Below are 20,321 nucleotides of genomic sequence, written 5' to 3'. Positions count from 1 at the left end.
TCCTAGCGTACGGAGCAGCAGCACAACGGACGAAGCTTTTAATAAGCTAAACATCCCGAGAAAATTCACTTTTCCCTGTCGGCGGTAACCGTAGCATGGAGAGCGTAGCAAAAGCGGAGGAAAGAAAGCAATTAATACCGATTGAATCCCAACCCGAGCGATGGGATCGTTGGTCACGTTTTTTTTCTTCTTCTTCTCTTACATCTTTGCCGCCGATCCTGGGTCGCGGAATAATTTAAAACCCACATAATCATCGTTCATTGTCGTCTCATAAATGCAAATACTAGCGCAAAACGAGTTGAGTAATGAGTTACGCCTTTGTCCAGAAGCCCACCGGTCGGTGTGAGGGGTTCGTGGTTTTGACGTGCGGATAATTAAATTCCACGATTACCTACCGATGCATTACCCAACGTGTTGGGTACGAGGATGGGGAAGCGTATGGGGGACGGGGACGGGACGGGAGTTTTGCACCCATCTGGACGCTGGCACCGCGAACCAGAATTCTTTAAACGAACGATTTAATTAGCGGGAGCATGATCCGGCTAGATCAATAACACCCCTTCATCTGTAATGGGCGGGAAGAATGAAAAACAAACCTGCTGTAAGTACCTTTAGTGGAGCGTCCTGCATGAACTCTTTTAAACTTTTTCTCGGTACGTGTGTGCGTAATTTCACCACCGGTAGAGAATGTAAGTGACTTTTGCGTGAAATAAATACATTTAAATGAACTGTGAAAGTATCCCCAGGACAAAGCATTCATTTGTGGATGAATTTTTCGTTAAATTTTGTTCAAAAAGTACTCGAAAGCAACTTTTTTTATTGTAATGGTGTGCGTTAGCGTTTGTGTAGCGACACGGCTGAAGCAAACGGGTGTGTTGGTTTGACGTTCTTCGCCGTAACATCAAAGCAGGCTTGATTATTTTTTTCACCATCACTTGCCGTCAGTTCTCAAGTGTTTGGTTACGGTGCGTAAGGTGCATGTGCGTGAGAGTACAATTTGCAACGAAAAAATCCGGTAAAATTTACCGTCAGTTCAAGAACTACACGACGACCTGCCGCAGGAATGTGACCGCAACATTTTTTTTTTGGTTCCTGTGTCCAACCGTATCGCGTCAAAGGAGATCGAAAAGTTGAACGATGGTGGGAGTATCTTTTTGTTCGTGAAGAACTGAAAGGCCGTTTGGCTGTGTGTTTTGTGTTCGCACATTGCTTTTTATGCATTTTTACAGGTAATGTCAATAATTAGTCTGTAAATATTGCTATCTGTTGTGTAAGTGTTGGAAACCATTTTTGAAACGAAACAAAATGACATCCTAGTAGCAAGAAATCGGGGAAGTGGAAGAAACGCTTCGAATGAGCGAAAGCTCAAATGAACCTAAGCGCACACACTCTCAAAAAACGCTTAACAATTACTGCTATTAACTTGTTGTTAAACTGTTGCTAAGCGATGAATTTTTGTTCGAAAAGCACTCTTCGAGATGCAGTTTGTCGAAAGGGGAGGTTATTTTTAAATAATCTGAAGCAGCCATTATTTACTGACAACATAGAGGCATTAATTAATGATACATTTAATCAATGCAAACAAGATTAATGTGCCTTAAGAACCTCATCATTTGTGAAAAATAATGTTGATAAAGCTGTTTATTAATGTTTAACACAAAAATTTGGTTTTAAAATATGTCTGTTTGATCTTACCTATTAGCTCGTTGCATTTTGTGACACGAATGAAAATTTATGAGTCAATTAATCGGAATCGGAACAATTGTTAATTAAGTCCTGTTAATTAAGACCTTTTACAGTCCCTGGCAGGTACATTATTCGGTAAACCGTTTATGTGAACAACCGCTCCGGCCGGATTGGTTTGATGACTGTGTGTGTGTGTGTGTGTGTGTGTGTGTGTGTGTGACCATAGAAAGGATGAAATATGAAGTACAGCATCGGTGCTACGCGGAGTAACTCGGCACAACCTGCTCGGTAACGTAAGATAAATGTTGTGCAAAACCGCGGCAAAAGATTGTTAATAATCGTTGGATTTTTCTTTGTGTATAGTTGATAGCTCTACGATTATTAATTTACACCTTCCGATAAAAGAAGAACGACCAATATTCATTAGTACTGCACACATTTCTCACTTGTCTCCTTAATAAATCCATACCCGTGAATTGCACAAACCGATGAAATTAATACGATGATATTTAAACCCATTTTGGAGGTAAACAAAAGATAATTACCAGCTGAGTGAATAAATTTTACCCAACGAACAATTTGCTCCCTCAATCTACCCATTGCAACGTGAAATTCCGGTGACGAAATGGTACCGGTAACAGGGCTTTTTGCGTACCGTCGCATCACGTTTTACGGCTGCTTCGAGCGGGTTTTTGTGTTGAGCAAACAAAAAGTTCCACTCTCGAGAATGGGTCTTTTCGCTGCGCTGCAACTGACAGTGTGGTATCGGTTGTGCTGCATGCAGTGCCATTGTTAATTGAACAACAATAGTCACGTATTTATTCGGCTCGATGCTGCTGGGCACGTGGAAAGCGCCCGTTTGCTGGCCACGAATATTTGAGTATTTTTAATGATGAAACTTTTGTTTACATTGCCTGACTCGGTTAAGTTGTGCAGGATTTTACCGCACCGATAAATGGTACAGGCAAACACTTTTCGGGTGCAGATTTTCTACCGTTTCCTTTGGAAATTTTATTGATCATATTTGCACTGGCCAGGGCAGGACGCAATAGAGACAAAACGCACGGCTAAAGGTAATCCCTGAGAGATCCAGAGTTACATTGGCTTAAAAATAGTGTAAACAGTGTTATGTAAATTGTGAGCGTCAATGTAAAATGGTAGATATTTCGTGTTACGTATACTTTTTGTATCTATTTTACCGCAATAGTTACATTGTAAAAATGCAATTACAAAAAGCAACCATTGCAGAACGGCTTATGATGTCATTCAAGCAAAGATTCGTGCTTTTGTAGCACTACACTCCAGCAACACCAAAGCACACGACAATGGTTCACGTAACCATAATTTACCATCCAAAGCCATCCATGGCGACGGGGGTAATCAAATGATTAACTTGGTTCGGGCGAGCTTTGCGCCCATTCTGTGAAAGAGCCTTTAGTTCCGCCTGCCATATCCCACCCACCGTGCCGATCGCACGGAACAGGAAAAAGAAAAGCACTGCTCGGAAGATCGTAAATTTGGCGTGCGATAAAAATGCTGCTAGAAAGCGGTAAAATTATGCAACAATGAAGAAAGTGCCACTGAAAATCGGCATCATGAATCAAGGCCGCTAGGATTTGGCGACAGCGCAGATGGGCCCTGTAGCATGATGATAAAACTCTTGCTGCTCGTATAAAAATGATTTCATTCCAAAATTAGCACCGCACTGTAGCTCCCGCATGCAATTCACCTACCGATTGTTCGATCGAAACGTTTCGAACAGCAGAATGATGATGATATCGAAATCAATCGTGCATATTTTATAGCGATACGATTTGATGAGCTGTTTACGACAGAAGTTTTGTTTAGTGCTGGGTTTGTTTGTGCATTTGGCGATAAACAACGATAGAAGGGAGAGAGAGAGCAATTGTCCAATCATGTAAGTCTATGGTACATGATCAAACGTTGATATTAAGAAAAATATTTTCCCAGTTCCCGGAACAAGCAAAATCAAAAGATGGACACTAATAAGCTCCTGATATGTTTATGGATTGTTAAATTCATAATTAGTTAGTTAGTTCTGTTTAGTCTTAGATAGTTCTGTTGTAGCAAAACCTGGCTGATACGTGTATGGATCCGAACCCTCTTGAAGAACATTTTAGGCTCTCCATACTCTACTTCGACTCAATAAGTCCACGGCGTGCAGAACGGTAACATATCTCTCCAAACATCTTAGCTTTGTCCTGCCATTCTACGGGACTTTAATCAGCTAGGATTGAAAAATCGGGACATGGAACTGCAGATCTCTCACCGCATCCGGAAGTACCCGTATTCTTTCCGACAAAGTGAGGGCCGGTGGCTTCGGAGTATTAACACTTCAGGAGGTGCTCAGGAAAGGAGTAACGGAGCACCCCGATCGCTGCGATTGCTCGATCTACCAAAGCGGTGGCGAATGCATAGCATGAACTCGGTACAGCGTTCGTTATCATAGGTGAGATGCGAAAGCGAGCAATCGAGTAGTAGCCGATCAATGAAAGGATGTGCAGGTTGAGGTTTCGCGAAAGGTTCTTCAAGCCGTCCGCTCCTTAGAAGCACCGATGACAAAAAAGGCACAAGATTATCATCGGAGATTTCATTGCTCAGGTCGGACAGGAGGAGGCATTTAAACCCACGATAGGAAGTTTCAGTGCCCACCAACCAAAGGATGGTAAACCGTAGACTCACACAGGAAGAAGATAGAAGATCGTAATCTCGTAATAACCAGCATGCGTTTCGGTGTGGACGATTTACTAGATAAAGTTAGAAGTAACGAACACCACATAGACCTAGCAATAATACACCTTAGCAAAGCCTTTGACCGGACATGGCGTCATGCCATCCTTCTACAGCTGTGGACTTCTAACCAAGTTCATAGAAAACTTCCTCATGAACCGGACATTTAGAGTATTAATAGGAACCGAATTGTCCAACTACACACACTACACATTAGAGAATGGCGTCCCACAAGGTGCTATTCTCTCTCCCACCCTTTCCCTCATTAGCATGGAATCCCTGTTTTGCTCTATTCCTACAGAAACCCAAGCATTCCTTTACGCAGACGATATTATCCTGGCCTCGTCTTCTCGTTTCGCTTGCGATTCCCGTAAATTCCTCTACATTTGTAAACTCACTCCCTGTACAAACCGACGACCGATCAAATACAACACAAGGCCTGCCAACATACTCCGCGTAACTTTCGACACTTGCCGTTCCTTCATTCCTCACCCTAACAGGGTAAAGAAGGAAGCAAACAACCAGCTGAAGCTGTTCCGGATGCTCGGAACCAGCAAAGCTCGGGCCTCCCGTATATCCCAAAACCGCATCATCAACGCCTGGCTCCTACTCAAACTACTCTACGGTATCGAGATTGTTTCACGCGAGCGAGCAACTTTCGAGAAGAGAGTAGCACCTATTTACCACACAGCCATCCGCTATGCCACTGGTGCATTTGTCACCAGTCCGGTCAACTCCCTCCTCAGGCCTCCTTCCTGCACCTGCTGCTCGGATCCTTGACAGAGGACTCGACGTAACTGCACTCATTACCAGAGCAAATGAAGAACCACAGACACTTACCAACCACCACCGATCATCCAATCCACCCGTCAGGGAATTCGTCCCTGGTATCTCCGTACACCTGCCATAGACTGGGAACTGAAAAGCAATCTCTGGGGAACCGGAAAAACGCAGCCACATCGCCACTTTACCCACTTAATACAGACTAAATACAAACATTTCCATCATATCTTTACAGATGGCTCCGTTCATCTGGACTCAGCCGGCTGTGGGATCCACTCCACCACGGACAACTGCGCCGTTAAACTTCCTTATCACACCTCCATCTTTTCCGCCGAGGCAATGGCGATTCAATTAGCCGCCCACGAAGGATTACAGACTGACCGACCGTACGTCATCTTCATCGACAGTGCCAGTGTTCTGGCTGCCCTGGAACACGGCACCTCCAAAGACCCACACATCCAGCTCCTAGACTCCATACCTGCATCCCCGACAATCATTTTCTGTTGGATTCCGGGTCAACGGAAACGAGAAAGCCGACCAACTTGCCAACGATGGTCCTGACGAACCATACAATACCCTTTCACACGTATTCATGGGAAGATACCGAATCCAGCCACATCCAACGAGTCCTTTCCCGCCTTCGTATAGGTCATACCCGCCTTTCACACTCCTACTTCCTAGAAAAATCCAGTCTTCCACTCTGCAACTTCTGTGGTGTTGACATCACCGTCCGCCACATCGCACAGGTTCTCCCAGCACACATCTCGCTTCAGTTACACCTGGCGATCACCACAGCAGACAATTTCCCAGATCGACCACGTTCTCATCGATGGCAAGTACATCTCGGATATCATCGACGTACGGAGCTATAGAGGAGCAAACGTCGACTCAGTCCATTTTCTGGTTAAAGTTAAGTTAAGGAGGCGGCCCGGTGGTGTAGACGGCAGCGGCGTTGGTATTCAAATGGTAGTCCTCCATCCACGGCTGCATCCGATCTCCGACAGGTTAGACTCCACTTGATCCAGCCAACGAGCTCGCTGTGCTCCTTTACGCCTCGTGCGGTACGGGTCGCTGAAGGGCACCTTCCTGTTGGGGTATCCTCCTCAGCCCTTAGCACCCCCCGTTCGAAAATGGCGAGTGCATTGGCGTCCTCCGACAGCATAGTCTAGGACTCGTACACGAAAAGAACTACCAGACGTATCAAGGTGCGACTTACCCTTGATTTCGTGTGTTGATGGAGTCTTCTGGATCGCAGGAGTTTATGGAGTCCTTCAGAGGCACGATTCCCTTGAATAATGAGCCTTCAGATTTCGCTGATTATTTGTTGTCTGAAGTTACGATCGGTGCCAGAAGCTGTGGGTGGCTAGTAAACTGCGCCCCAAGACTCAACACAAATCGGCTGAGGCAAGTTGATGTGGCGAGGGACTTCGTAAAAGCTGCCAGAGAACACCACCACCGTTGCAATACCCCTCAATGACCACTGGCATATGGTGGAGGAAGCCATCAGCAGCACTATCCGAGAAGAACGCATGCTCCAGAGCTAGACCTGGATAAATAATACAAGAATACCAAAAACGTATTTTAAACTACCAAAATTATTTTTAATTTATTAACTTCAATATAAACCAGAATATATAGCAAGCAAGATGTGCAAACATTTGTCACAATGCTTTGCAATAAACACGACCAGAAAAGCGTTACATCATATCAAGCACCGAAATAGTAGCTAGTTTTAGACGAGCAATTGCCGCATAGCCATTACACCGAGACATGACGTCGACGTGAAATGCGTACAAGCGGAATAATTCTCAAGTGTTGCTGTGCGTTGCAAATGTCGTGAAGCGCGTTGCTTATGGCACCACCGAAACGACAGCACAAAGCGACATAAATTGTTTATACATTGGCTCACCCACGCTTCCGGGCTGGATGTCTTCCGTTACTAAATGCAAAACTAATTATCATTAATTCATGCAAGCGACACGTCAGCTTACTCGAGCTGGTAGAGTACGGCGACTTGCTACCTACAGCTCAGCGAGCGATGGTGAAATATTTTCAAACCCCACCGGTGGTAAAAGATGTCCCGCACACATGGGCAGAGTGCTTCACATTCGTGGTGTTTGAATTTGGTAAAGATGTGTTGATAACGCGCGTCGCGCAATCCAAGACTACGTTTGTCTCTAAACAAAGTGAATAAAGAATGAGAGCTGTGGTAAGCCAATGTTGTTGAATCTGGCGGGTATGTGTACCAATTGATAAAGTACCGTGCTTGTTCGCGAGCTGCTTGAGAATTTGTGTGAGGAAATCCCGCGAGCAGCTCAACAGTTACACGCAAGCAACGCAAACACCACCTGTTTACACCGCGAACGGCAGTGTTGTTTTCAAAAACAGATGAAATGTTTGGATTTTAAACACTGCACGGAAAAATTAAGTCATTTTGGGTTGTTTTTATTCTGTTAAACAAATTCATTAAATGTAACGGAACTGGCCCTCGGGTTTTTAAATGATGCTTGCTTATCTCATTCGTATAATCAGATCAAACATAATCAAGATGAGCACGGAACCGTCTTTTGTTGTAACAAACGCGTGGAATTTTAGCACGTTATTGTATGTCTCAGCGTAGCAAGATTGGAAGCATCAAACAATCTGGGGCTATGATTGCATGCAGTTCAAACAATAGATCACGAACAAACACTACTCTAACAATGAATGACTGCAAATCAAGAATAGATTGCTCTTTTGATTTATTGCTACCAATGTGATGCTGTATGGATGATTGATTGAATCGAGTTTTCATGAACAAACATCAACTGTTCTATCCAGCCTTCTCATTTACAATTCGGCATTGGCGTTAACACAAGCTTTATTCATCATATGTTATAGGGTAAGTGAACCAATTGTTATGCTATCATCGGAAAAATTGGAAAATATAACAAAACCTTAGCGATTTGCTGCCCCAAATTAATTTACTAACATAATCTATCATGTATGCTAATATTTCCATTAATTTCATGAATTTTGGAAGCCTAAATTACGAAAAATCACGATTTTCATTCTTGCTGTCAAAAAGTCATCCATTCCTTACCGGTTTGTTAAGAAACGACTTTTTTTTGTTTAAATTTTTATTAAAACTAGAGCACACAATCACTGAAGAATGATTTTAAAAATTCGTTTATGCTGGCAGCATGAGCTGTCATATTAAATGTCAAAGCTTAATTTGTCAAGCCAAGACAAAAGATTTTAATTTAGTATATGTTATGCACTAAAATTTAAAAAAATAATTCTCTATTTATGATGTACATGCAAATTGCATATTTTATTTTAATATAACTTACACCTTCCATGGCTATTGTATTTTATGACTGAATTAAACACCAACTGACGATTTAAAAAAAAAGAAAATTGCCAGCATTCTTAACTGACTGCACACATTGCTGTCATTTTGTATCAAATCGAACCAAAATTTGTAGCTCAAAACCATGATTTTAAAATCGGTGAAAAATGTGTTTTTTTATTAATTTTGGTAGATATTAGTATATGATAATTCCTAAAAAGAATTATTCTTTTGGTTTAAGTTAAATTTTTCGAGAGAAATTGATTCTAAATGTGATATTTGACTAGCACAACAATTGGTACATCGGAGGGGTTTAGGAAAATGGCTATAACTTTCGTGATACTTGTTCAAATTACAAAATGTAAACGAGAAAACACGTAGAAAATATGTGTTGACTAAACAATCGTTTGTTTGTTAATTTTGGTTTAACATTTTTGTCACAAACGTTGTTTTTGAGAAAACGTTGTACAAACACGTCCATTATTGGTTCACTTACCCTACACAAACTTTCACAAACAGGGGTTAAACAGTAAAAAACCTAAAATTAAAAAGCTTTGTATCGATTCATACTGTTGGACTAATCAATTTTTACACAAGTTTGCTCCAGGTTCAGCCGGTAGCGAAGCGTGTTTACCTAAATACTAACCTGCAACGAATCTCAACCATGTCTATAATAATAAAAACGCATTCGTTTCACTTGTCACACAGACAAACTGTTCACCCACAAGCACACACTCTATTGCACGTTTCCCGGGAAATACGACGTCCGTAACTGATACCGGGGTATCAGGAACGCTATTGAAGGGCCACCGGTTCAAGCCTCCGTCGCACAATATTAACACGCTGAAGACGTTGTACGACAGCTTGGGTTGGTCCGCGTCTCGCCTCCATCTCTGGGACAATGTTAACAACGTCGTTCGTGCCAAGTGTTGGCAAATAAAGTGCAATTTTGTTCCCCCCCCCCCCCCCCCCTTTCGGGAGACATCTCGGTCGTAGCGCTTGGCACACGGCAACGGAAATCGTCGCTACCGGATCCGGCCTGAAAGCTTTAAGATTATCTAGCCGTTTGGTTTTATTTATTTGAAAAGGTGGATGGAGGTTTTTTTTTTGCCATTTCACTCGATGCTTTCGGTTGTGATAGTTTGAAGAATTTACTTTACAATATTTTATCATTTTGAATCAACAATGATCGGTGGTATTAAACTCATGCACTCATGTAAGGCATTAAACTTATTATATTATAAATCAAACTGATGTTGCTTATATTTTTAAACTCTTAGCATGTTTTTAATTCATCTGCTAACGATGAATAATCAAATATTTGAAAATGACGTAAGCGATTTTTGAGTGAAAAACTGTTTCAAAAAGTTATGTTTAAGAAAAAATTTGGAAGTATTTATAAATTGTTGTCAATCTGGTTTTTTTACATCGTAATCTATCGGCTGTAGTCATTTTTTAGAGCAAATATTGTTAGCTAAAAGAGCGTTTTTAAATAAAATAAAAACTAATCGTTATACACTTTACCAAAGAAACGTTCAAATTTCTCTTGAAAAACTTGGAAATATTATCAATATATGTATATACTAGTTCCTCGTTTAGCATTAGGGTTTTGTCACCGGTCACGAGAGATTTCAAAATCAAAATTTCAGCTTCTCATCAGTGTTTTCTCGCTTTGAGTGAAGTCGTGAAATTTTCTCGCTTTGAGATCGCTTTTTAAGAGTCTGGTGCATGCACAAGCTACTCATACAAGGAGAAAAAGCTTCAATCAACATTTTGAGGGTTTTTGACAGTTTCGCATCGATTTCAACGGTTTGAAATTTCCCCGTGGCACGGGTCTTTAAATTCGATTTGCTTTACAAATTCACAGAGTACCAGGCGCCTCCATAATTTGAAGAAAAAAATTTAGATGAGTTATTATCATTTTTAACGAGCTACTTACTATAGCAATGCGCAATCTTCTGATTGATCTTCTTTGGCACAATGCCCTCCCTGAAGTATTGCCCAATTAGTTTTTGCTTCTTCTCACTATTTTATAAATTATTAGTAAATTTGAGTAAAAAAAGATGCTAATAAAACATCGGAACGGTATGGATGGGATTTGATACCCGCAGCTGCTGTGTAAAACCGCCGCCACTGTCACCTCTTCGACCGAATATTATCTACAGTTGAACTATTTATCATAAATAATTCAAGACTACCGTACATAAGTAACATCCATAGGATTTGTATGTCTTATTATTATAAAACTTTTTGCTCTGTAGTATCACTTACCTCTGAAATTACCACTTTATTTGTGTTTTCCTTTTAGAGATTTTTCTCCAGTACGCCAATAAAGTCACAACAACGTCTACTGCATCCACAAATCGGTTTCAATCGCAGCGGACAACTTAGCTACAGAAACACACGCACGGAATACACATGCACCCGTACCCGGGCGACACGCTACCGTCATGTGCACAGAATCTATGCAACAGTTTATGTATGTATCGTACGAAGAAAGCTCTATCCCACACTACCACAGTGTGGATTGCGGTCCTGTCTGCGTGGTGAGTGGAATTGTCTTATCGGTGAAACGGTTTTTGCAGAACCCGTGTTGACAAACTAAAGAAGAAAAAAAAAAGGAAGAAGCATAAAACGCGTTGTAAAAACCGTCGCCTCACTTCACTACGGGTGACAGCAGAAAACGCAAATCTTCGCACGCAGACGATCAGTACGTTCGATATCTGTACGTAGATAGCATGAGAGGAGGGCAACCATGGTTTGTGCGAACTTGCTTCTTCGTTTTTGCTTATCCAAGGATGCCAGGATGACGTTGCTAAGACACCTCGCTGCAGGGCGGCTGGTTGCATAGACTTCCATGCACACATCCACACAGCGGGTCGGTTCAATCGATAGCTTCCGTAAAAAATAATCTTGAACCATCTTAAAGTGGGTCTTTTGCATGAAGAAAAAATGTGTCTCTGTCGTCAGCCTGCATTACACCATGAAAGAGTTATCCTTTAGCATTCGAATCGATACTATCTAATTCAAAATGGCATACGAACGCAAGCACAGTGGTGTAAAGTGTATAGTACCGGAGATGGGTTCAATATTGCTCTCAATTTTAACGTAAAATGTTTTCTCATAAATAGAAAATATTTTTTAAAGTCTAACGGTTTGTAATATTTAAGTGAAAAAAAAGTAAAGTCAGATTTCCCACGAAAACTTGGGGAAGAAAAACTAAAATGCAATGCTACTAAAACCACTCGTTGTGCAAAGGTGGATCCGAAACAATCGGCAGAAGAGCGCTAGACGTCAACCTGAAAATGATGGACAACGATCGGGTGTGGTTTAGATCCTGCAGGCTCCACCCTCCGATCACAGGACCGATGGTGCTGACGTCATGCTGCTCTACCTATTGTCACGTACTTATTGCGAGTGAAAAGTGGATAAAGACAAGCAGAACGCAATGCAAAGCAATAGTTTGCTGCAGTAAGCTTGGTACGACGCTTATTGTTCGATTGGTGGGTGGACAAGAAGGAAACAAAATACACATCTTCGCAGGGTACGCTTCTTGGTTGTGATGTCAATTCCATTGAAAACAGTGCGGACAATAGTTGGAAAACCGAGAACAAACGCACGGTGCTGTACGGTGTCCGAAGCTAATTGATCTGAGCTGGTAAACTGCGTAGCGAAAAGGTGCTCTAAATTAGCAGTTTTTAGTGTAATTTAATGCGCCATTTTGTTGATTTTATTATGTCAAATTCCTGTAATGCTGAAAGGCGAAATAATAATAAAAAAAACAAATTCTCGTTTAAAGTTGAGCAACCAAGAGGTAAAGAAAAGAATAAATGCTTCACCAAAACGAAATGATAATTCAAATCCTTGATTCTCGTTAAATCCACTGCTGAGGTTAGTTTTCATCGTCCCATGTACCATTCATGAGGGAAATTATTATTCTCTTCTGCTTCTGCTTTATTTCCAGAGTGGCAGAGTACAAAAAAGTTGTAAAAAAATCATTCGTATTGTGAAACAAAAGTGAGATAAACAAATACAAACATAAAGAATCCAGCAAGACCCAAATGGACCTCTTCACGTTTGATTAATATTCCTTGGGGAATAATTGAAACCTTTTGGGAAGATGATTCTCTTGAAAGATTCGGAAGGTAACAGCGTGCTATTCAAGGTAATGTTGTGGCTGCGAAGGCTGATTATCCTTATTTCGTTTAGTGATGGGTAAATCCACATTTTTCCAAGAGTCAGATTAATCAAGACTACTCTGGAGTACATCAAAATCGAAATCGAAGTCGCTGTCGATAGCGGATTAATTCCGCATTACCCCAAACGAAAAAGTATTTGTTCTGTACCAAAAAATTTGTTTATTTGTTGGTAATAAACCCGTTTCGTTGATTTGAGTTCTGTTTTTTGTTTCATTATCAAAGTCTACATCAATGTTTAAAATGTCATAAAAGGACCCTATTGTTGAATTGGTGTCGAATAGTACGAGGGCTGACAATAAAGTAAGGTCTCCAATTTTTTTTTTCATAGAAAATGACATTTATTTACAAAAAGCGATACACCGTTGGAAAGGCCAAGGTCTTGGCTACTTTTCTACATAATCGCCATTTTTTTCCAACACCTTGCGCATCCGCACGATGAACTTGTCTATGCCGGCAGAATACCACTCTCCGTCCGCCTCGCGCAGCCAGGTGTTTACCTCTTTCTGAACCTCCGCGTCACTTTCAAACTTCTTCCCTCCGAGATGTTTTTTCAGGGCGGAGAACATGTGGTAGTCACTTGGGGCCACGTCGGGACTATAGGGAGGGTGATCGATGATGTCCCAACCAAATTTCTTGAGCAGGTCAAGGGTAACGTTGGCTGTCGGCCACTTCTCTCCTCGTCGTGAACATTAGTGCGCCCGGAATTGAACTCGCGGCTCCACTTACGCACGTTTTTTATGTCCATACACTTTTCCCCGTAAACTTCAACTAGTTGACGAAGGATTTCAATTGGTGTCACCTTTTACGCACCCAAAAAACTTATTACAGAACGCAATTCGCACTTGGACGCTGACGCGAGGGGTACCTCCATCGTTGACGGCTGCTCAGCCCAGACTGAGCGGTCGGGGAAGCCTCACCCAGCAGTAAAGTGGTAGTGAGGGAACCAAGGAACACGGCGGTGTTGCCAGATTTCGCCTAGCGCGTGATCCGGCGAAGTTGCAGCGTTGGAGACCTTACTTTATTGTCAGCCCTCGTATAAGGTGTGTCAGAAATCTCTGTCCCATGCGAAAGGGTGTTCACAAAAACAGGGCAAATGTTGACGGAGGAACGAAATCGGTTGGGAGGAAGCAAATTAAATCAAACATTGCTCCCACCAAAGGCCTTGCGTCAGGGAGATGGGCTCGCCTGTATCCTATTCAGCTTGGCGCTAGAGGCGCTGATGTAGTAGTAGTAGTAGTAGTTTATTTTGGACTTAATATTTATAGCGCAGTTTAACAAATTTTTGTTCATTGACAATGGGTTCGCACCGTTTGCTTTCCTCACTGACTCTTTCTAGTTAGCGATTGCTGTTTTTTTATTTTTGCTATCGATTGTGGTTCAATATTAATAATATGGGAAAACTCAAAAAAAAAAAAAACCCACGAAAAAATATTTTAATTTAAATCTAAACTAATCCTAACACTATGATAAATAAAAATGAAAATAAAGGATAAATAAAAAGATAAATTAACCTATGGTTCAAATTGCTTACTGGATCAATGTTCTTAGATTACATGCTTGGCAGCAGTTATGATAGTTCTATGATATAGTTATGATGATAGTTATGATAGTAATTCTGTGAAGCTCTCCAGTATTGAACCAAGGAGAAACATGTATGATCATTTTCAATATCTTGTTCTGCAATACTTGTAATTTTTTAACGATGTGAGAATCCTATGCTCTTCCAAGCTGGGACTGCATTCGTTAGTATAGAATAAGGAGGAAATGCCTTATAAATATGTGAAAATCTATTCAATACAAGTGGTGTTGACAATACGGCACTGGACCGTAATAATCAATTGTAAATAAATAAAAGTAATTTGTTTTTTAAATTCAATTTTGATCTGCGATTAAGAAAAGGGTACATACTTTTAATCAATTTGTCGATTCTTACTAGAATATTTTCAGTATTTGTTTTAAAAGTAACCCGTTTGTCAAAGTAGACACCTAAGTATGTTATGTTTGTTTTCCAAGGAATATTCCCATGACTCATTAACAGTTCGCTTTATGGCAGTTTCCTCGTACAAATTTTCCTTGCGAAAAAGATTGCTTCAGATTTTGAGCTATTTGTTTTCAGTTTCCATTTGGTACAGTATTGGGCATATGTTTCTAGAGCTTTGTTTAAATGTCTAATAATTACTTTAGGATTTTTTGCAGCAGATGTGATTGCAAAATCGTTAGCATAAAGGAAATTGTTGCAGTTTGGTGTTTTAGGTGTATCAGCTATATAAATATTGAATAATAAAGTCGACAATACGCTAGCTTGTGGTACACCGGCCACGGATACATAGGGCAATGATTTTTCTAGATTAATGAGGTAAGCAGGAAATTTAATTTCTGATTAATATGTGGAGAAGACCCTGGTGCCATATAAAGTCAAAAGCTTTTTCGTTGCCTAATATCACTAATGCCGAAGATTTGTCAAACAACCTAGTATCGATAATGGTGTTTTTCAATCTGTGAACCTGATGAGTGGAACTGAGAGAAGGTTGAAACTAAAACTAGAAATCAGGAATGATATTGTTGTAGTCAACATGCAATCGAATTCTGGAGGCTATAAGCTTTTCCAGAAGTTCACCTAGGCAACTCAGAAGACTAATGGGCCGGTAGCTTTTCGGTTGAGTGCGGTCCTTGCCAGCCTTGGCGATGGCAGAGGTGCTGATGATATAGAAATCATTTGTCTGCGGCTCTCCCAGGCAGCAGAAGCCTACCAAAGGATAGAGCAGGCGGCAGAAAACCTCAGGTTGCAGATTAACGAAGGAAAGACCAAATTGATGGTGACCGCAGACCGCAAATACAGATAGGTGACCGCAAATTTGTAGTCGTCCAAAACTTCACCTATCTCGGGTCAAAAGTCAGCACCGAAAACAGCATAGAGCTGTCTCTATGCGCGCGCTAGGATGCTGGCGGCCAACCGATCATTCTATAGTCTGAGGAAACATCTCACCTCAAAAAAACCTGTCGCGACGGTCGAAGCTGGGACTGTATCGTACCTTTATAGTCCCATTACTCAAATACGCCTCTGAGACATGGCGGCCCTGTCCAAAACAGACGAAGCCCTCTTAGCCACGTTTGATAGGAAGATGCTCAGAAGGATCGTTGGTCCCGTATGTGTGGAAGGACAAAGGAGACCTCACTGTCGTGCAGCGAATTGGGCTCGCCAGGCTCCGATGGGCTGGCCATGTTATACGCATAGGAAGTCCTTTTAGGCCGTCCACACGGACGGCTTGGTAGGGCCAGATTGAGGTGGGAGGATAGCGTGGAATCATCCGCCATCAAGGCCGGGATAACGGATTGGCGGTTCCGGACTCTGCAGGTAGTTGATTCCGCGGTGCACTCCGGATTACTCGAAACCAATTCCGGATTACTCCGGAGTAGCTACTCTGGACTTATTCCGGAATTTTTTTTTTCGGAATAACTTCGGTTTTTTCATGTCGAAGTCGGAGTTGGAATGGTATCAATAATCCACTCCGGAGTTCCCATCACTAATTTCTTTATCCAGTCCAGTAATTTAAAGGTACTGAAAAGAGAGAAATTTTGAAGCATTCAAATGCAAAAAGAAGGTATTTTTGAGAATGATATTCTTCTTGCATCAACTTACGGTAAACAAGCATTCTTGCTCTCGTCAACCGAAAAATATTTTGCGTGGTAGAATGGGACGGCGATCAAGACCAGAAATAATTGCCGGTGGCCTGTGTGTACTGTTTAATGAACAGCAACAGCCAATTGCCACTCGATGAAACGGGATACCTTGCTCAATAAAGCTCGCTGCAGTTTTAATGAATGTTCAAACACAAAGCGTACGGGAATCAAATTGAAGTGTAGACAAACCAGCACCAGCACCACATTCAAAGAAACAGGATCGTCAAGCACTTACACCTCCGTGCAGCTATTGAATGGTTGCGTAATATCCATTACATCGACGTTCCACGATTTTTCCTGCAGCAAGGCCTTTGTTTTTTTGGGGGTGACAGTAGAAAGAAACCGTGGAACGAAGGAAAGACGCTTGTTGATATTGAAGTTGTACGCCTTCAATTCTGTACCAGTGTTGTTGTTGTTTTCGAAAAAAAAAAAACAACAACATAGGAAAAATACAGGTAGAGTGGGAGTCAAGGCGAATGCAAAGTACGTAAATACACTCTGCCGTTATGCAAATAAAGGGCCCCTGATCACAATCCACGCCAGTCCAGTCTGTAGTCCTTGCAATGTCGTAAACAATACAGCTGTAGTGATGCGTACGATTATTACTAGGGCTGTAGGCTATTTTTGGTAAAATAAAAACTGATAACGTTTTTATCGATGTTACAAAAAAAGGAAAAATGAAGTTTTTTTAATACTGTGGCTCGTAAGCCACGTAACCTTTTAAAAACATTTTCTACAAACATTTTTATTTTTAATTTTCTTCTTGGCTGAACGACCTCTAACAGGTTGGCTGATAAGTCCCCGGTCTAACAAAGAAAAACACATTTTTTTTTTGTCAAAATTCGTTTTTATTATTCAACATAGTTCCCTTCAAGAGCGATACAACGATTATAACGACCTTCCAATTTTTTGATACCATTTTGGTAGTGCTCCTTCGGTTTTGCCTCAAATTAGGCCTCAGTTTCGGCGACCACCTCTTCATTGCAGCCAAATTTTTTCCCTGCGAGCATCCTTTTGAGGTCTGAGAACAAGAAAAAGTCGCTGGGGGCCAGATCTGGAGAATACGGTGGGTGGGGAAGCAATTCGAAGCCCAATTCATGAATTTTTGCCATCGTTCTCAATGACTTGTGGCACGGTGCGTTGTCTTGGTGGAACAACACTTTTTTCTTCTTCGTTCTTTTTTCGTTCGTCAAGCAACCAAAAGTTGCTTGACAGAAGACGCTCTGTCTCACAAACTAATTGACATACAGACGTCAAATTTTGACACGAATCATTTGAAGGTTGGTGCTATATAAAAATGATATGCATTTAATACTAGCGGCGCCATCTATGTGTCAGACCGGGGACTTATCAGCCAACCTGTTAAGGTCACGCCGGCCAACGGATTACGAAACTCACCGGCACCACGTAGTTTGATAGTCAGTCCTCGCCGTTTGAAGATGTTGTCTTTGGTTTTAAAACGTATGCAAAAATGTAGCGCTAAAACAAACAAAAGCAATTCATCGTAGGTCAATCGTGCCCTTAACACTACAAATGCGTGAAATCAAAACCTGCTGTTCAGAGGCTATGTCGGGCAATATGATTCATAACGAAAAATTTGTCCACTAAATCATCGTAAATATGTTTGATTATCATACAATTTATTACAGTCCACAGCAATCTGTACGATGTTTAATGCTTCACTTTGTTTTTTATTTCTTGCAACGGAAGGCCTTATTGTCCTTATTGCTGTGTTTCAGTTTTGTGCCACGCAAAACAACGAACGAAACGAAACGATGGCATGCAAAAACATGAACGATTATCTACGATTATTGCACATGGAAAACATTTATCCCAATTTATCTTGGCGAACTTTGCGTGTTTTCTGCTCTCATCGTAAAGCACCACGGTACTTGTCAATCGCGTTCTGTTGCAATGGGATAGAAAAAGCTTTCTCAAAAAAAAAAAAAAAAACATTTCTTTTGGTTTTGGAGTCGTTTCGGAAATGTGTGTGCTCAGTTCGCTGAACGCAAAGCGACGGACTTGCAAGAAGCACAAATTCAATGGAAATTGCTGAACAGTTTTTATCTCTTATATTTAACAGTGCTCTGCTGTGATGAATATTTTTTCTTGTGACGGTTGTAAACTCGTTTCGTTTGAATTTGTATAAATTTGTTTTTTCTAGAATCCGTTAAATTTTGGCACTCATCTATAATTTTTGCACTTAAATTTCGTTTAGAACATTATAAACCGTTGCATATAAAGCCAACCAAAAAAAAAAAAAAAAAGCTGTAAAGGGTAACGCATGCTTGGACATGCCAGTATGTCGCTTTAAAATTGGTTCAAAGCTACCACGCCGTACGCTGGCCTCGTACCAAAGCGGCCAACCAGTACGAGGAAGCTCGGTACACTTATCTAACCAGCTAGTATGTCCACCGGGCTAATGAAATTCATTAGTGTACGGGACTCGGGATGTTGTCGGCAAATAGATAATGTCACTGCTCATTACGTGCGATACCGCACCGGCAGTACGCGCGTCTCGTCTAAAAAACGCAGCAAACTTTTTGAAAGCAAATTTTAATTTCATTTCACCACCGCACGAAAACAGGGCTCGGGAGGCATTTTGCCTCGTCATGTCGGTTAGCAAGTGACAGTTGTGGAGCAGCAGCAGTATGGAGTTTTTTTTTTGGGTTTTTTTGTTTTATTTTTATTTTATTTAATGCCTCAGTTAGTCTTTTCCTCTTGCGATGTACGATGGTGCTGAAAATGATACGCCGAAAACGCCGGACGGCCTATTGAGCGGCAAAGCTATCGCAAACAAATTTGTCAAAATGTTGGCTTGTTACAGGCAACATTAGCAGTCATACAGGCATATTGTAGTACAGCTTCCTGGTATGCCGGATGTAAGATGTATAACAAAATCAGTATCATTACACCTTCTCATCGAAAAAAGATAGTGATATTCTCATTACCAAAAAAAAGCAACTAAAGCTTCAAATATTTGCTATAAAAAAGTTACAAATTTCCAAACAACACCCACAGCGTTATTGTTGTCGAAGGAAACTTTTCCGATTTCAAAACAGATTTAATGCTATCCAAGACTAACAGCAAAACAAAAAAAAGCATTTGCAGCGAGTAAATTTGGCCATCGTAAAATGCTACCCAAAAGCGAATGCAATGATGAAGCATCTAAACTGTGTAAAGTATCGGCTGTTTGCAGCAAAAGTTTATAGCTTTGTGCATGCTAATCCGCGCCGGTGATGCAACGGAAGGTCAGCAAGAAGGCACGCCTTATGCGAGGCGGGGTGGGAAACTTTCTTAATCTACTTCACTATTGGGTCATAAACAATCAAGCTCAAAACATGTTTGCAAAGACGTAAGTTAATACTTGACGAACTAAGTTTTACATGTATGTAAAACACCACTGTGCAGTTCCTCCTATTATCCAGCAGCAACTGGCATCTTCACATATGAATGGCAGCACGTGGCGATTGTCTCTTGTTTTCACATAAAGCTGAACATAAATAGCACAATGATAATATGTCATTCACAGAACCTCAAGCTCCCAAGCACACAGCACAGCGAAGAGTCTTTGATCTTTGCCTTTGCAAAACATCACAGCGTAAATTCACGCTCAAAGGTCAGCTGGTTTAACAACAGAGCGAACAATTTCATTGTAACATTACGCTGCTCATGTCACAAGCAGTGGCTTTCCGTTGTACGATGACAATTAGCGCTAAACATAGGATGAAGATCACAGAGCTGCAATAGCATTCAAATTATCATAAGCAGTGGTACCACAAGCGTAAGTGGTCACGTTGTGCGTTACAAAATTTACTGCTTTTACTGAATAAGATTATGAGTGAAAATCTCCCCAAAATTTGCTCTGCTTCTAGGCATAATAATTTGCT

At 41.2% G+C, this 20,321-nt stretch overlaps 2 protein-coding genes across 2 annotated transcripts in view; both read right to left on the bottom strand.

The window, feature by feature from the left end:
• LOC126568770 (copper-transporting ATPase 1) overlaps positions 1-9,240 on the bottom strand; it is a 342,507-nt gene extending 333,267 nt beyond the window's left edge. Inside the window, exon 1 of the mRNA XM_050225385.1 lies at positions 9,236-9,240. The gene's annotated coding sequence lies outside the window, so the exon portion shown is untranslated. The remainder of the gene's footprint in view (positions 1-9,235) is intronic.
• Positions 1-20,321, bottom strand: part of LOC126567447 (RNA cytidine acetyltransferase) — a 617,063-nt gene that overhangs the window by 357,460 nt on the left and 239,282 nt on the right. The gene's annotated exons all lie outside the window — the stretch shown is intronic.

Source organism: Anopheles maculipalpis, chromosome 2RL (genome assembly GCF_943734695.1).
Source record: "Anopheles maculipalpis chromosome 2RL, idAnoMacuDA_375_x, whole genome shotgun sequence".
Classification (NCBI taxonomy): domain Eukaryota; kingdom Metazoa; phylum Arthropoda; class Insecta; order Diptera; family Culicidae; genus Anopheles; species Anopheles maculipalpis.
The sequence above is the reverse complement of the archived record's forward strand: the minus strand, read 5'-3'. Positions and strand labels throughout refer to the sequence as shown.